The sequence below is a fragment of the Protopterus annectens genome, chromosome 7.part0 (assembly GCF_019279795.1).
Source record: "Protopterus annectens isolate FY-2018-M chromosome 7.part0, PAN1.0, whole genome shotgun sequence".
In the NCBI taxonomy this organism is placed as follows: Eukaryota; Metazoa; Chordata; order Ceratodontiformes; family Protopteridae; genus Protopterus; species Protopterus annectens.
Genome location: NC_056739.1, coordinates 1702842736 through 1702859481, shown reverse-complemented (window position 1 = coordinate 1702859481; position 16746 = coordinate 1702842736). Strand labels below are relative to the sequence as shown.

Here is a 16746-nt window from a genome sequence, read left to right as displayed (position 1 = left end):
TAGCAGTATATATACCAGCTCTGGTCTTCCCTGAAGAGGCCACTAGCCTAGTGAGATTAATCCAGTCAACAAAAGATCAGTAAAATAGAGATGGGTGCTTTTGCTAAAATCTCATTTCTTATACTTGATTAGAATGATCAAGGGATAAAATGTTAATGAGAAAGAGGTTGCCTCGTTCAACAGATGTGCTAGCATCATCCAGTAGATTTGAGAGAGTGATTGTCATGGGTCTTTAAGGGTGGTATGAGGAATGAGGCAGGTGAGAGCTTCAGAGTAATTCCTGGCATATGGAAAATAAAAAGGTGAACAGAAGTCCTCATCAAATTAATTAATCCATAGTCTATTTTTACATCACCCCTGTCCAGAGTTTCTGAATGACTGCCAGGTGTAATTTTAGCATTAAAGGTCTGGTTAGTGAGTGCATACAAAGGGACAAGCTGTTTGAGTTAAAAAAAGAATCTAATTTACCAGATAGATTTCAGCTTGCTAAAAAAGACACATTAAAAAGGAAATTATAAGCCTCCCAGTGGTGTAGAGGGATAAAGTCCTGACCACAACCCAGGTGACCCTGGTTTGATTATCTGCTTGGGCGATTGACAGGAAGGTGGAGGAAGATGGACAGAGCCTGTCCTGAGCAGGGGATAGTATTGGGTCTCAGCTGACTGCTTCTGCTGCTCCGGTAATGCCAGGCGGAGGTTGTACATAGCATTGAAAAGCAACAGTCAGTCAGGAAGGGAATACATTGCGGCTGACCAAGCCAGTGATGGTAGCTCCTGTCTCCATTTGCAAAGGAGCATGCATGAATAGATGGGGTAGAAGCATTAGCAGCCCTTGCGATGATGTTGGTGGGCATGTCACAAACAGGCGGTAGGGTTCAGATAAAAATATATACACACAAATGCTCTTGTGGCCAGGATCCTGGTAAGAGCACAAAATACCTCAGATGCCTGTGTAGATGACAGTGGTTCCCTGACAAACCCCCCCCTGGGCAGATCAGGAAGAAGAGTAGGATCCCCCTGCCAGAGAACTGGTGCAGTGCTGAGAAGCTTGATGGTTGACAGGCTAGAAGGCAAAAATATAAAGATAAGACAGAAGGAAGATGAATTTGTAGAGGTAGTTGAAAAAAACTGATCTGAAGTAGGTACTTCATTTGTCAGCAACCTTTGGGTCTCTGATCCGATCTCGGATCCGAGCCGGCAACTTGTTTCACAGCTATCAGATCCGAGCTCGTAGCTCCTCCTCTTACCTATAATCCCCTGACAACCCTGACTGACCTCAGATCTAGTTTGCCACGCTTAGTGAAAGCAGCTAGATTCAGAGCTCCTAGTCTATGCAGATAAGTTTTCAACTTATTGTACTTATTGTTGTAATTTTTTATTAAAAGGTTGAGTGTGTTAGGTTCCCTTTTATTTTAGTCTTAGAATCTTGTATTTTTTTAGCGTAAATTCCTCCCCTCGCTGGTGCGTAGTGTTTGTGTGGGTCGGTGTGAGTTTGGGGCCTTGTGTGAGTGAGTTTGCTTTTTTTTTTGTAGTATAATGTCAGAGGCCCCAAAACCAATCTTCTCTAAATGCACAGAGTGTGGCCATAAGCTTTCACCGGCGGATGGCCACACTCGGTGTGTTCGGTGCCTTGGGGTTGAACACCTCTCCTCAGGGTGTGCAAGCGGGCTTCTCCCTCCATGGCTTCCAAGTCTCCTCCTCCTCGGCTCCGGTCCCCATGCTTTTCACCGGGACCCGAGGAGGAGGAGACCCAATCTCCGTCGAGATCATCGAGGCGGCACTCCCGGCACGCCTCGGTGGCCTCGTCGAGATCCACTTATAGCCTGTCGGATGCAGACTTGGACCGGATGATGCGAAGGTTCATCCAGGCCCATCTGCAGATGGGAGTGCTCCTACCTCCCCCCCCCCCCCTTCAGGGGGGAGCTCAACGCCTTTTTTTGCCCCGATAGCTACTTCTCCGACCCACTTCCCAGGTTCGGAGCGCCCTGAGCTGGGCAGCGTTGGAGCCGGGGGTGGATCAGCGCCGCCAGTACTTGGTACTTTGGCTCCGACCTTTCCCTCGAGTTTGTCGGGTTCGTCCTTGTCGGATCTGAGCTCTCAGAGCCGTGGGCTGAGCTTCGGATCCGAGGGATTCAGTGTGCCTTCGGCTCCGTCCAGGTCGGAGCACACGGGTCCTTCGGATCTGATGGTCTCGGCTCTGGTTCCGATCCCCCCATCGGATCCGAGTGGGAGTTGGCTCTCGGATCCGAGAGAGAGAGCGACTCTCCCTCGGCCTTCGATGCGGTGGAGAGGGCTCTGTTGAGTGCATCCAGACCCCCGGCCCTTGCCTCGGCCCCATCCTGCACTCCCTCTCAGCTGGGTCTGGCTTCCAGTGCCCAGCCACAGGGACAGCCTGCTTCGATGTCTCACGTCGTTCCTTTGGAACAAGATGTTGCTGTTGAGACTTCCTCAGACAGCTCCCCCGAGGATGTTCCTCATAAGCGGAAGTGCAAGAGGAGGCACGTGGACTCCCCTGAGTCCTTAACAGAAGACACAGACTTGGATGAAGGGGAAGGCTCCCCAAAGTCACCCCCCGAGGATGTCTCCTTCGGAGACATCATGGAAATGCTCAGGATTGGGGGGGTTGTCTGCCCCAAAGGCTTCCGACGAGTCCGTGTTCCTGGAGGTGTTCGAAGCAGGCCCATCTACCTCTTGGGTGTCCCCTCCGCCCGACCCCCTGGTGGACCTTATTACCACCAGGGTGTGGAAGGAGCCAGACACTGTGGAGCCAGTTCCCAAACGCCCCGATAGGATTCTGAGCCCACCTTCAGAAAGGTCCCACTGGAGCAAGGGTCCCCCCGTAGATGCCATGTTGGTGGCAGCAGCCACTAAGAGTGAGTTAGCTCAGGAGAGCCCCTCGGTCCATCCACCGAGCAAAGAGTCCCGCTCGATGGATCGCCTAGGGAAACGGGTCCTTAGTTCAGCGACCTTCTCAGTAAGATCCCTGAACTACATGGCACACATTATTAGGATGCAGCGAGACCTTATCAAAGAGCACGCTGCTTCCCCCCCGGAGTCCATGTTGGCGGAGGACAAACAATTGTACTCCACTCGCATGGCCACTCTAAGATCTATATTGAATACCTCCTATGCGGCCTTTGTCCCATGCCACAGAGGGAGCCGCTAGAGCCAGCAGAGCAGGCCTAGTCATGAGACGCCAGGCCTGGTTCCAACATTGTGACTTTGCGGAACCCTTCAAGGCGTCATTTGCAAATGCCCCTTTTGATGGTTCTGCCTTATTTGGCAAGACAGTTCGTGAGACTTTAGTCCAGAGCGAAAAGGATGGGAAGACGTCTGCCGTCGGAGTCCGCTTCTCTGCTCCCCAGAGGTCCTTCTCCAAGAACCAAAAGGGACAGAAGAAGTGGTTCCGGAAATCGCAACATTCCCAGCCTTCTCCGGACAACCAGTCCTTCCGTGGTAGAGGAGGACAGGGAGGACGCCGTCCTAGAGTCAGAGGGGGCCTGAAGAATTTTGGGTCCAGAGAAATCACTCTTTTGCCATTGGCTCGTCTAAATATGAGGGTCCTGCAATGGACCCTTCAAGTACAGTGGTCCTTTCTACATTACCCCCTAAGCCATCCTATTCCCCTCAGCAGGGCTTGCAGGAGGGCACTCTTATGGTGGCTCCAATCTCCAGACCTCCATATGGGATGTCCCTTCTCCACGCCTCCTCCCCTTGATGACCACGGACACCTCTTGCCTCGGGTGGGGGGGGCATTACTCAGGCAGGACGGTCCAAGGCACGTGGAATGACACGGAGACCTCTTTGCATATCAATGTCCTGGAGATGAGGGTGGTGCTGTTAGCGTCGCAAGCACTTCAGAACCTTCTTCCTGTAGGAACTATTGCGATCCAGACAGACAACATGTCAGTTGTCTGGTACATCAACAAACGGGGGATCCAGGTCCTATCCTCTCTGTCGAGAGGCCATGAGAGTGTGGGAATGGGCGACCTCCACCAACCGCTTTCTTATTGCGGCGCACATTCCGGGATGGACCAACATTCTGGCGGACAGGCTCAGCCGCACCATCCTTTCCCTTTACGAGTGGTCTCTCAATCCCCAGGTAGCGAAGCGGATTTTTGCCGAATGGGGGCAACCCTGTTGCGATCTCTTTGCTTCTCCCTCAAATACGAAATGCAACAGTTACTTTGCTCTAATTCCCCCGCTTCGGGGAATTCCCGAGAGACGCTCTGGTGCATGCTTGGCCTCCCGGTCTACTTTATGCTTACCCACCTCTACCTCTGATGCTGAAACTTATACAGAAAGCCAATCGGTTGGGGAGCAGAATGATCCTCATTGCCCCATTCTGGCCTCGTCAAGCGTGGTTCCCTTACCTGTGGTCTCACCTGGTAAATCCTCCTTGGATTCTGGATCCCCTACCGGATCTAATATCTCATCCCTTAAATCTCCCGATCCCGAATCTGGACAACCTCAAGTTGACAGCTTGGCTGCTCCAGTTCCACTCGTAGACAGGACTCCCGGAATCTCTTCCCCAGTTAAAGCCATCCTATTAGCAGCACACAAACCTTCCACTAGGCAGGTCTATCGCAGTAAGTGGAAGCGTTTCTCCATCTGGGCGGAGAATCATAACTTAGATCCCTTCACAGCGCCGTTACCGACTGCGTTGGATTTCCTTACAGGTCGGTTTCATCAGGGGGCTAGCGGCTCTACGGTCAAGGTTCAACTGGCAGCTATCTCTCATTACCATGTGGGGCATGAGTCAGGTCCCTTGATTACGGCTAAATTATGTAAAACCTTTCTAAAGGGTACCTTCCTGCTCAGACCTCCTGTCAAGGAAGCTATACCTCCTTGGGATTTATCACTAGTCCTACAGGCATTAACAGCTCCCCCTTTTGAACCTGCTGCTTCTGTTGATCTTAAGTACCTATCTTGGAAAACGGCGTTCCTTGTCGCTATTACTTCAGCGAAAAGAGTTTGAGCTTCAGGCCCTTTGTGTAAAACCCCCGTACTTGGCCTTTCACCAGGATTGTGTACCTCAGGACCAACCCCTCGTTTCTTCCCAAGGTGGCTTCAGAGGCCAATATCAACCAATCCATTAACCTGCCAGTCTTCTTTCCTAAGTATCAGAACAAAGGAGAATACAAACTGCATTCGTTAGATGTGCATAGACAACTGCGCTTTTACATTCACAGGACTGCTGGTCTTAGACAATCCGACCAGTTGTTCATCTCCTTTGCCAAATTTAACTTAGGTAAACCTGTCTCAAAGTCACTTTATCACGATGGATCTCACAGTGTATTCTATCGGCCTATGAAAGTTCTGGTAGGCTCGCACCTCAGGGAGTTCGTGCACACTCTACTCGCTCTATATCTACCTCCGCTGCCTTTAGGTCTAGAGTGTCTTTAGATGATATTTGCTCCACAGCCACTTGGGCCTCATCTCATACCTTTCTCAACCATTATAAGTTGGACGTTATCTCCAGAAGGAGAGCATCTTTTGGCTCCGCAGTGCTCCGGAATGTCCTTCCATGATGGCCGCCCAAGATCCAGGTAGCTGGGGACTCTGTCCCAAAGGTTGCTGACAAATGAAGTACCTACTTCAGAATAAGAAGTTATGTACTCACCATAATGTTCCATCTGAGTAGCAAACTTCATTTGTCTGCAACAATCCCCCCCTCCTTCCCCCTGACCTTCAGAAGTTTTAGTCCCTGGATGGCCTTCTTTTAGTCCCCTTCGGAACGTATTTAACCTTTTTAGCTGCTTGTATGAGGGCAAATTTGATCTGAGGTCAGTCAGGGTTGGCAGGGGATTATGGGTAAGGGAAGGAGCTAGGAGCTCGGATCTGATTGCTGTGAAACAAGTTGCCGGCTCGGATCCAAGATCAGATCCGAGACCCAAAGGTTGCAGGCAAATGAAGTTTCCTACTCAGATGGAACGTTATGGTGAGTACATAACTTCTTATTAAGCCTGGTCTAAGCTTCGATGATATGCCAAAAAAGTGGTTTGACACCTCCTCCCATTGGAGATCATTGTTAAAGAGCATTTTAAGGAAGACATTTATTTCAATTTGTAGTATATACATATTGATTATTTCTTAAACATATTCAATCAAACAAAAGTGTGGATTTGCATGCATAGAGTATTGTAGCAGTTACAGAAACCTGGTTAAAGCTGTCTCACTTAATTCTTTAGTTCATTATTTCCAGTTACATCATCCTACAAATTGTGTGACCCAGTAAAAGAACAGATGGTGGTGAAGTACTCAAAAATAAATAAATAAATTTAAAAAACCTACATATATTTATCTGTAACCTCCTCCCAATCTTTTAGAGATAGAACTTAACTGAGCCATAGGTTCTGTCACAGTGGACAACCACTTAGATCTGGATATTGCAGCTGTTTACAACCCACCAACAACAAATCATAAGACAGCAGATGCTTTCATTTCAAGTGTTCTTCCATGGGTTAGTAACTTGTCACTATATCATAACTGGTGCATTTTAATCAGCACTGGGATAAAGCTTCCTGAGCTACTTCAAGCCCCTTATTCACTCAGTGCAGTGTGACACAATTAGTAGGTACTCTTACATGCTTATCCTACAATTAGGTACTGTAGTATCAAAGATCAGATGACTACGAACTCTCCTTACTTCTTCCATACTTTCCTCCGTAGAGGTGATCACAGTACTATAACTTCTACCATCTATATAATTCAACTGTTAAGTCCAAAGTAGAGGAATTGCTAGTTCTGCTTTGGATATAAACCAGTTGGTGCTTTGAAATAAACTGCCACATCTATCTGTTTGGAAACAAAGCTGACACAGCAAGCCAGAGAAAAAGACATAGCCAGAAGCCCTAACACTCTTACTTCAAGGGATTTTTCCCCGAAAGCAAGCAAGTTAAATTCACCTACTCCTAGGTTCATACTCAAACTTGCAAAAAGCAACTCGTAAGAAACTCTCATTACAAATGCCAAAAAAAGGCTGATTAAAAAAATTCCATGGCAAAACATGTAGGCTTGCAAAATGAAGGAATCTAATTGAATTAAAATGTCTTACCAGGTTGCAAAAACCTATCTCATACATCAGCCACCATAAAGTAAATATCTGACATGACATATGCTCTGCTATTACTGATATCATATTGATCCAAACTCCTTTGACCATCCCAGTCACTCCTTGTTCCCCTCGTATGCCTTCCATACTACCATACAAATTGCTACTATAAGCAAATTAACTGTGAGCTCTAAAATTCCAAGGTTTTGCTGTCTCTGACTTCCTTTACCCAAGATTTATATATACTTATAATGCACTTTTACAAGTACAGTATATAATTTACATCTCTGCCTTCAGTGGTATCTTCCATGGACTTTGGAAATCAGCCACTGTAAACCCTGTTCCTAAAACTCTGAAGCTTTCTGCTGTATGTCAGTATCATTTTACCTCCTTTCAAATGTATTAGAGAAAGTTGTTTCATGTTATCCAATGCGATAGTTAACATTTTAACAACCTACTCTGCCAAAACCAGCAGAGTTTCCAGAAGGTTCACATTTCTAGTATCGCCCTTCTTGACTTCAGTGATAATACTGTGACAGCAGTATGAATGCAGGTAAACTGGCTGGGGTGACCTTTATATACCTAACCGCAGCCATTGACTCTGTCTAGTGTTACACTGTTGTAGATACTCCTTTCCTTGGAGCGGAGTAGAATACCACTGTGCAGTTCACAGACCGACTTAACCCACTGCACCAACTGCCAGTGCTAAGTCAGTGAGCAGTAGATGTCCTTCTGTATCACCATTGCAGTATTCTTTACAATAGGGATTCCCTGCCAAGGGCAGCCTGACACCCGGCCAGTATACTAAAGCCTTCTGGTTGTAAAGGGTACTCCATGTGTCACTCATATGCTTCCTGCACACAGCATAGGGCATAAGGTGACCTCCAGATGTACCATCCTCAGAAGTTCTTTGCCTCCAGTCTGAACACCATCTTTGATAATCAGTCTGAATGCTTGTTCATCTGCTGGTTCTACTGCTTTTCAGATAAGTGCCCTGTTGGGTGTTTTTTTTTTTTTATCTTATGTTTGCCTTGTTTTCGGTTGCTGGGTTTCATGGCCTCCAGAAAGGGGAAATGCTAGTGTGGGAGACTGAGTCCCCATAAAGATCATCATGAGCAGTGTTTGTTCTGTTTAGGCACTTCCCATGACCATACATCTTGAGATTTGTCAGTCCTTCGTCCCTAAGATGTTGAGGAGTCTGCTTTCTTCCCTGTTGATTAATCCTTCCTGAGACCTTAATTTTGTTTTAGAAAAATTGACTCCGGCTCCTTTTGAGCCTGCTGCTTTAGCTTCCTTACAGCATTGTTTTTGGAAGACTGTTCTTTTGGCTATTACTTCTGCTAGATGGGTGTTGGAGCTGCAAGCTCTTATGGCTGTTCCTCCGTTTTTAGCTTTCCAGAAAAACAAGGTGTTCCTTTGTACTAAGCCTTCTTTTATGCCCAAGGTGGTTAATGAGTGGTCTCTTAATCACTCTATTCATTTACCCACTTTTTTCCTCTTCTCAGTCTGCTAGTGAGAAGGTTTTGCACACCTTGGATTTGCATAGACAACTTGGATATCTTAAGCCATTTTTTATGCTATTCCTTTTATTGGAAGTGCCCTGCTTCTGGTAATGCTCATTCCACTAGGACTGTGGCTTCTTCTGGTGCTTTTTTTCAAGGGTTTGGATACTAATTGTATTCTTGAGGCAGCTAAATGGACTTCTGTGCATACCTTTACTAACCACTATAATTTGGATGTGATCTTGAGGCTAGAGCTGGCTTTGCCAGGGCTATTCTCCATGGTTTCCTAGAGGGCTGTGCTGGCCCTTCCTCTTACCAGTCTCCTTCCTGAGCTTTTTTGCTCTCCTTGTAATGAATACTGCAACAGTGATAATGAAGGACATATTACAGTTGTGTAAAATCTTACCATAACAGTAGATGTCCTTTTCTTCACTGTTGCAGTATTCGCTTCCTTCATCCTCCCCTTGGTCCTTCCTTCTGGATGTGCTTGTTACCTACTCTTATCCTTGGACTGTCTTTCCTACTGGGGCTTTTCAGTTCTGAGGATGGTACATCTGGATGTCACCTTTATGCCCTACGCTGTGCGTGGGGAGCATACTTGTGATGAACTATGTACCCTTTACAACCAAAAAGCTTTGTTATACTGGCCCAGATGTTGGGCAGCCCTTGGCAGGGGATCCATAGAGTAAAGAATACTGCAACAGAGAAGAGAAGGGCATCTGCTGTTATGGTAAGATTTTACACAACTGTACTTTCTTGGGGTACAGAGTTTGATTCCTTCATTGTCTGCTGTGTGACCTTGAGCAAGTCACTTAAGTAGACAGTGCGTGGGGTAAATGGGAATTTGTATTAAGCTTTTCAATGGTTCCCTGCACTGCAAGCCTAGAAAGTACCTAATAACCCCAATGGTGGGCCTACAAGGAGGATTCTGATTAAAAATAATCTAGGAGTGGGTTTGACAGAATGGTTAAGGTCTTTGTCTCGCAGATACAAAGTACAGGTTTTGATTTGACCTCTGGTTATTGACTAAGCTTATAACACTCTGCAGACTGATAGCTCTGTTTAATTTCACTGGGAAATACTAGACTATCTGCATATTACAACTTCTTGTTTCTTTCTAGCCAATCTGCTTCCTTTTACTGTGCAGCAAGGCTAAATTATTTGCCTACTTTTTATGTTGCTCTTTATTAGTTGTATCTACCGTTTTACCTCCCCAAAATGCTGACAGCCTTGTTTTTTGGTTCCCTTACAACCCGTCTTACAGCTTATAACGGGACTTAAGTCCCCCCCCCCCCCCCACCACCACCACCACAACCAAAAAGGCCTTGCTCTCTAGTTGGCATTCCAGTATAATTATCAATCAGATCCAATTCATACATCTTCAGACCCACAAGAAGCTAGACATTTATCGTCCAGTGCCCTATCCTCTTTCTGTCAGGCATTCTCATAGAAACAGTTCTATCCAATGCTGTCAAGCCACTTCTGACTTTTATAACAACCCAATGAAGAGCCAGTTCCATGCACAAAATTTACTAGGCATATATGGACTCTATATGGAAGTAGATTGCCAGGCCTTTCTTTTGTATCACGCATGTATCACATATACAACTACAGATGGCTTAGAATCACCAGTCCACCTATCACATGTCTTTAGGGTGGGGGTGGAAAACAGTACCAGGAGAAAACCAATGTGAAGAAAGGGAAACTTGCACAGAAGGCATCCCATTGGAGAACTTGTCGCTGTGATGAGACAGTGCTATTGACTGTGCCACTGTGTTGTCATAGAACAGGTTACTCACTTTAAATGCAAAGGTATGTGGATTGAGTCTTCTCTCCCCTTTAAAAATAAGTTCTTTTGTGCAATGTGGCAAAAACTTCACAGAGACTCCAGACACCCTCTGGTCAGGCCAGTAATGCCCCACATACTACACCACACACTGCAATTAATTGCAAACTCCCCTAAAAACATTAACAAACTCCGGATTTGTCTAAAGAAAGCATGTTGATGCATAACTCCTCCCACAGTATTGAGCATCATTGCAGCAGTATCCAGTGCGCCAGTATGTTACCTGTTCATCTCCAGACCAGTTGTATCTTTTCCACTACATTCTGTACCCTTCTCACCTTAATTACTGTTAATATCGCATCCAAATACAGTAGACCACTGAGAAAGTCTGCCCTTTCTAAATCTACTCTTGTATGGTATAACCATCTTGACTTACAGACCAGATGTTCATCGTGTTTCACTGTTGCAGTCATTAAAATTGGGTTATCCTGCTGGCAGGCTACCCGCAGTCGGCCTGAATTCTAAAGTCTAGGTCCGGCGTCTGTTGCTGTCACCTCCTCCCTGACGTCAGTGTGCCAGGGGTATAAAAGATGCAGCCGATGCCATTTTCTTCAGTCTTTCTTGCCGCGCGGTGCCCGAAGCAAAAGCAGTTCACAAGTGCCGGTCGGCCGATTCCTGAGATTTTCATGTTTGAATTTCATATCCAAAGTCTTCATTAAAAACTAAGTACCCCGTTGGGGAAACTTTTTTCTTGCTCCAGACTGATGTCAGAAAAAGTTAATAATTGTATTTCTTGTGAGAAGCAAATACCTCATAAGGACTTTCATTCCTACTGTATTCCTTGCCTAGGCCCTGACCATGACGTTGCTAATTGTCGGTTCTGTGCTAGATTTAACCAACGCACTATTAAGCGTCGGTACGGTTTTGCATTTCACTATTTTGGCAGAAGATTTAATTACACAATGTCGTCAGATAGCCATCCGACTACCGCAATTCACAAGAAACTCTAAGAAAAAGAAAAGGACAAGCATCCGAGGTCCAAAACTGATGACGAGACTTCTTCTAAGCCAGTCACCGGTTTGCTGGTTCTCAGTGAGGCGCTTTCGCAGCCCCTGACGCCCACTACTTTAGAGCCGCAGACCGCTACCGACTCCCACATGGAGTCGACTAGGCCACTGGAAACTCAAGGTATTGGAACCTCGGAAACTATTCCCTCAGATGGGTCCGGAGCCGCTGAGCAGGCATCGGCTTCTGAGGGTGTTTTCAGGCCAACACAATTATATGTAAAAACGACTTCAGCTTCAAAGGCAAAGACTAAAGCACCTTTAAAGACAAATAAACAAGTACAACAGCCCCATGGACAGGCCTGCATGCCTAAAAACAGATGCTCAAAATGGCCGAAGACCTAATTACTTTGATCAGGGGTTCCCATCCCCCTCCTGATAAAAGGCCTAGGCAAGAGACAGAATATGAATCTTCAGATCAGGTTTCCATTTCATCTGATTCCTCTTCTGATCAGGAATACTCTCTTCCTCCCTATGAGGATTCTGATGCTGAAGAATCTATCCCTTCAGCCTCTCCTCCTGAGGATTATTCTTTTGGGGAAACTCTGCATACCATGAGGGAGCATTTCCACTGGGAGAGCCAGGATTATTCTGAATCTAAGAAAAGGCTCAGAGACTTCCTTTTACTACCTCAGCACAGGCCCCTTGCTATTCTACCTGTTAGACATTATAGAAGATGATTTTTCAGATTCCAGTCTGACTCCTGACTCCTTGCCTCCAGCTCCTGTTAAGCCAGACAGATACTACAGGGTTCCTGATTCACATAAATTTATTTTTAAGAACCCTGCTGCTGACCCAGAAACTATCTCTCAGGGTCCCAAAGGGGTCAAGGCTTCCACTGCAAAAAACCCTACCCCCTCTGACAGGGATTCTAGGGCACTGGACAGATGGGGGAAAAAAGATTTACACTTCTGCTACCTTGGCTATAAGGGCTTTAAATTGTCAGTTTCATATGCTTAAATATCAGCAATATATTATGTCACTGCTTAAACAAGAAAATGTTGATAAATTCTGAATGTGCAGAAAACAAAGAAATGCAGGATTTATTGCATGCAGCTGAACAAGTTGGAAAGCATACTTTGCAATGTGGTTTTGATTCTCTGGAGACCTCCTACAGGGCCGCGGTTATGGGTTCTGTCATCAGGAGGCATGCTTGGTTAAAGGAACAGAATCTGCCTGATCATGTTAAAGCAAAATTATTAGATGCACCATTACAGCATGATACCTTGTTTGGCGTTAAAGCAGAGGAGGTGTTGAAGAAAATGGAGGGCAAAGCAAAATCTTTGCAAACAGTCAAGGATTTCTTACAGGCACTGCCTCCCAAGATTTAGCAGACACTGGCCTACACAAAATTGGTCCTTTCCAGTGTTGACAGGCCACAAAGGGGCAGATACAGACGCCCTAGAGTTAGATCCCAGCCCCAAGGCACATACAGGTCTAAACAATGGGGTGCTTCTACCTCCAAAAGCGGAGAAGACAAATCACAGCCATACAGGAAACAGTCCCAATGACTTCCCCCTGCCTGCGCCAAACACTTATCTTCTGGCAGCACCTTTAGGGGGAAAACTAGCACTTTTTCATCAAAATTGGCACATAATAACCCAGGACAAATGGGTCTTGAACATAGTTTCACAAGGCTACAAGTTTCACTTTCATACCCTGCCAAGGGCACACGGTTTGCCAGACCTGCCAAAAAATCAATGAGCAGAGGCACAAAAGCAGGTTTCATCCCTCATGGACACGAGGGTCATTCACCAAGTACCAGAGCAAGAGCAGGGACAAGGATTTTACTCAAGGCTGTTCTTGGTGCCCAGAAAGGACAAAGCCTGGAGACCAGTACTGGACCTATCTATTCTAAGCACATGTCTGGAGATTCTAAAATTCAGAATGTTGACTCTGCAGCAGTTTCTACCCATGCTGGGCAAGAAGACTTGGCTTGTGACTTTAGACCTAAAAGAGGCATACCTGCATGTCCCAGTCAGACAATCATGCAGAAGATACCTCAGATTCATAGCTGGCTTAATGCACTAATTATCTGCACTGCCCTTTGGCTTATCTACTGCACCCAGGGTCTTCATAAAATGCCTGGCTCCAGTAATTGCATTCTGCAGACAAAGAGGAATACAAATATATCCTTACTTGGACGACTGCCTCATTCAAGCAGAGAACAAGGACATTCTACGACAGCATCTGGCGTTTGTAAAAAGATTGCTAGCATGACTAGGGTACACAGTAAATGAAAATAAATCAAAACTAGTGCCCTCTCAAGAGATAATATTCCTGGGTGCAAGCTTAAATACAACTGCCCAGATGGCTTATCTCACGCCAGACAAACAAAGGCAACTGACTACTTATTTCAAACTGTTGGCAACAAAGGCCCAGTTATCTGCAAGAAAAATTCTGCAGGCTTTGGGCTTCATGGCATCCTGCATTCTGCTAATTCCATATGCAACACTGCATATAAGGAAACTTTAATGGTATCTAAAAAGTGTTTGGACTCACCATTGCCACAGCCTGGAAACAATAATTACTCTCATTCCCTGCCTGCAACAGGAGTTTCGATGGTGGCAAAGGCCTGTCACCACAACAAGGGACAGCCATTCACTTTACTCACAGCAGGCAGACATTAACAACAGATGCATCAGATTATGCTGTGGGGCCCACATGGCAGGAAGATATATTCAGGGCACTTGGTCCGCAAGCCAAATGCACCTACATATCAATCAAAAAGAGATGCTAGCTGTTCAGAATGCCCTGACAGCCTTCAAGGACCAGCTTCATCCAAGACAACTACTGATAGATGGGACAATGCCACAGTCATGTGGTACATAAACAAGCAGGGAGGCACTCATTCCTATCCCCTTTGCAGACTAGCCATGAGTTTATGGGACACAGCATTGACTTACCAAGTAATCTGCAGGCACAATTCCTGCCAGGAAAGGTAAATACTCTGGCAGACGAACTAAGCAGAAACCGCATGGATCCCCACAAATGGAAATTGGATCCGCAAATCTTCAGCATGATAACAAGGAAATGGGGATGCTCGGACATAGATCTATTTGCCTACCCTCACAACTGCCAACTACAGAGATTCTGCGCAAGGACTTATCACAAGCAAGCATGGAGAGTGGATGCTCTATCTTTCAGCTGGAAAAACTTAACAGTATATGCCTTTCCTCCACTGCCCCTCCTCCCCAAGGTATTCCTAAAGGTCAGACAAGGGAAGCCAAAAATGATGCTGATTGCCCCAGACTGGCCTCGCCAGCACTGGTACCCAATCCTAAGGAACCTGTCTCAATGCCCAGCCTGGACATTACCTCAAATTCCTCACTTACTGTCCCAACAAAACAATCCGATCCTGCACAGCCAACTCAAGACCTTAAATCTGGCAGCATGGCGGATAATGTAGTAATTCAAAACACCCCTCTGTCTAAAGCGGTGATGGATGTTATTTTGGAGGCCAGGAGGCCTAGTACCAGAAAATCTTATGCTGAAAAATGGAAGAGATTCTGTGCTTGGAACCAGGCACAAGGATATGACACGATTGTACCAAATATTTCTCAGATTTTGCAATACTTAACTGAGATGCTGGACAAAGGCCTATCCTTTTCTTCAATTAAGATTCATGCCTCTACCATTTCAGCTCATTACAATACAGAGCCACCTATTTTTTCTCATCCTTTACTAAGGCAGTACCTCAGAGGAGCCAAAAACTTAAGGCCTCCAAGGAGATCACCAATACCTGCATGGGACCTCAATTATGTCTTGGAAAAACTCACTCTGCTTCCTTTTGAGCCAGCCGCTACAGCTGATATAAAATTATTATCTTGGAAAACAGCTCTGCTCCTAGCAATAACCTCTGCAAGACGAGTCTCAGAGCAACAGGCACTCATGGCTGTGGAACCTTTTATCATTTTCCATCCAGATAGGGTTTCTCTGAGGACAAACCCGACATTTATGCCTAAGGTAGTGTCCAGTGTGGCCCTTAACCAAACTATTCACTTACCTACCTTTTATCCAAACCCACAGAATAAGGGTGAGAGACTTCTGCATTCTTTGGACATACACAGACAGCTGTGCTTCCACTTGGACAGAACCAAAGCTTTCAGAAAGACTGAGCAATTACTAGTGGCATTTGCTGCAGTATCACAAGGAAAGGCTATCTCAAAGCAGAATATTTCAAAGTGGATAGGCCACTGCATTCGTTTCTGCTATTCACAACATGGCAAATCCGTGCCTAAGGCCATTAGGCCACATTCAACCAGAGCAGCAGCCACTTCAGCAGCCTTCCTCAGAGGAGTATCAACCAAAGACATTTTAGAGGCTGCAACCTGGAGTTCAGTGCACACTTTTACAAAGCACTATCACTTACCACTCTACTCTAAATCCAGGGCAGGCTTTGCCACTGCAGTTCTGCAGGGGCTCATAGCTGCTCCTAATCCTATTTAGCTCCAGCCTCCCAACCTTAGCTTTGGGATTCAACCCAATTGTAATGACTGCAACAGTGAAAACATGATGAACATTGTACAGTTGTGTACCTACCATAAATGTAGATGTTCGAGTGTATTCACTGTTGCAGTCCAGTTTACCCACCATCCCCCTTATCTTTGCTGGAACTTATCTGTACTTCTCTATTCTATACAACCTATGTGGTGTATTTGCTTGTAGAGGAAGGAATAATTTACTTTGGTGCATGCATGCTTTATTGACATTATTTTAGCCTACCCTTTTGGGGGCACCTGACATCTGGCGCAAGAAAAACTGAAGAAAATGGCGTTGTCTGCATCTTTTATACCCTTGGCACACTGACGTAAGGGAGAAGGCGACAGCAACCGACGCCGGACCAAGACTTTGGAATTCAGGCCAACTGCAGGTAGCCTGCCTGCAGGATAACCCAAGTGTAATGACTGCAACAGTGAATATACTCGAACATCTACATTTATGGTAGGTACACAACTGTACTTTTCTTCTCCATTGCTGCATCCAAACTTTGGAGCTAACTGCCAAACATACCAAACATTCTCCCCCTTATCTTTCAAAAAGTCATTAGTAGCTTATTTTTAGCCAAGATGCCTGCACCTTTACCTTCCTGTCCTTACGTAATACCTAAACTTTGTGGCAATAGACTAACAAAAACCTCTGCTCTTAACATTTAGGTTTACAAGCTTCTTTCCTGTTTAAAAAAAAAAAAGCTTATACACATTTCTGTTAGTATACTTATTTCATATAATTCCTTTTTAGAACTTTAACTTATTCCCATCTGCTTGTTGTCAGTTTATGTAAGTAATGTGATATTCGTTTATCAACAAATCCACCTTTGTTTCATCGTAAGGTGCACATG

At 45.6% G+C, this 16746-nt stretch overlaps 1 protein-coding gene across 1 annotated transcript in view; it reads left to right on the top strand.

The window, feature by feature from the left end:
* Positions 1 to 16746, top strand: part of DPP3 (dipeptidyl peptidase 3) — a gene marked incomplete in the record, with an annotated part of 784135 nt that overhangs the window by 604799 nt on the left and 162590 nt on the right.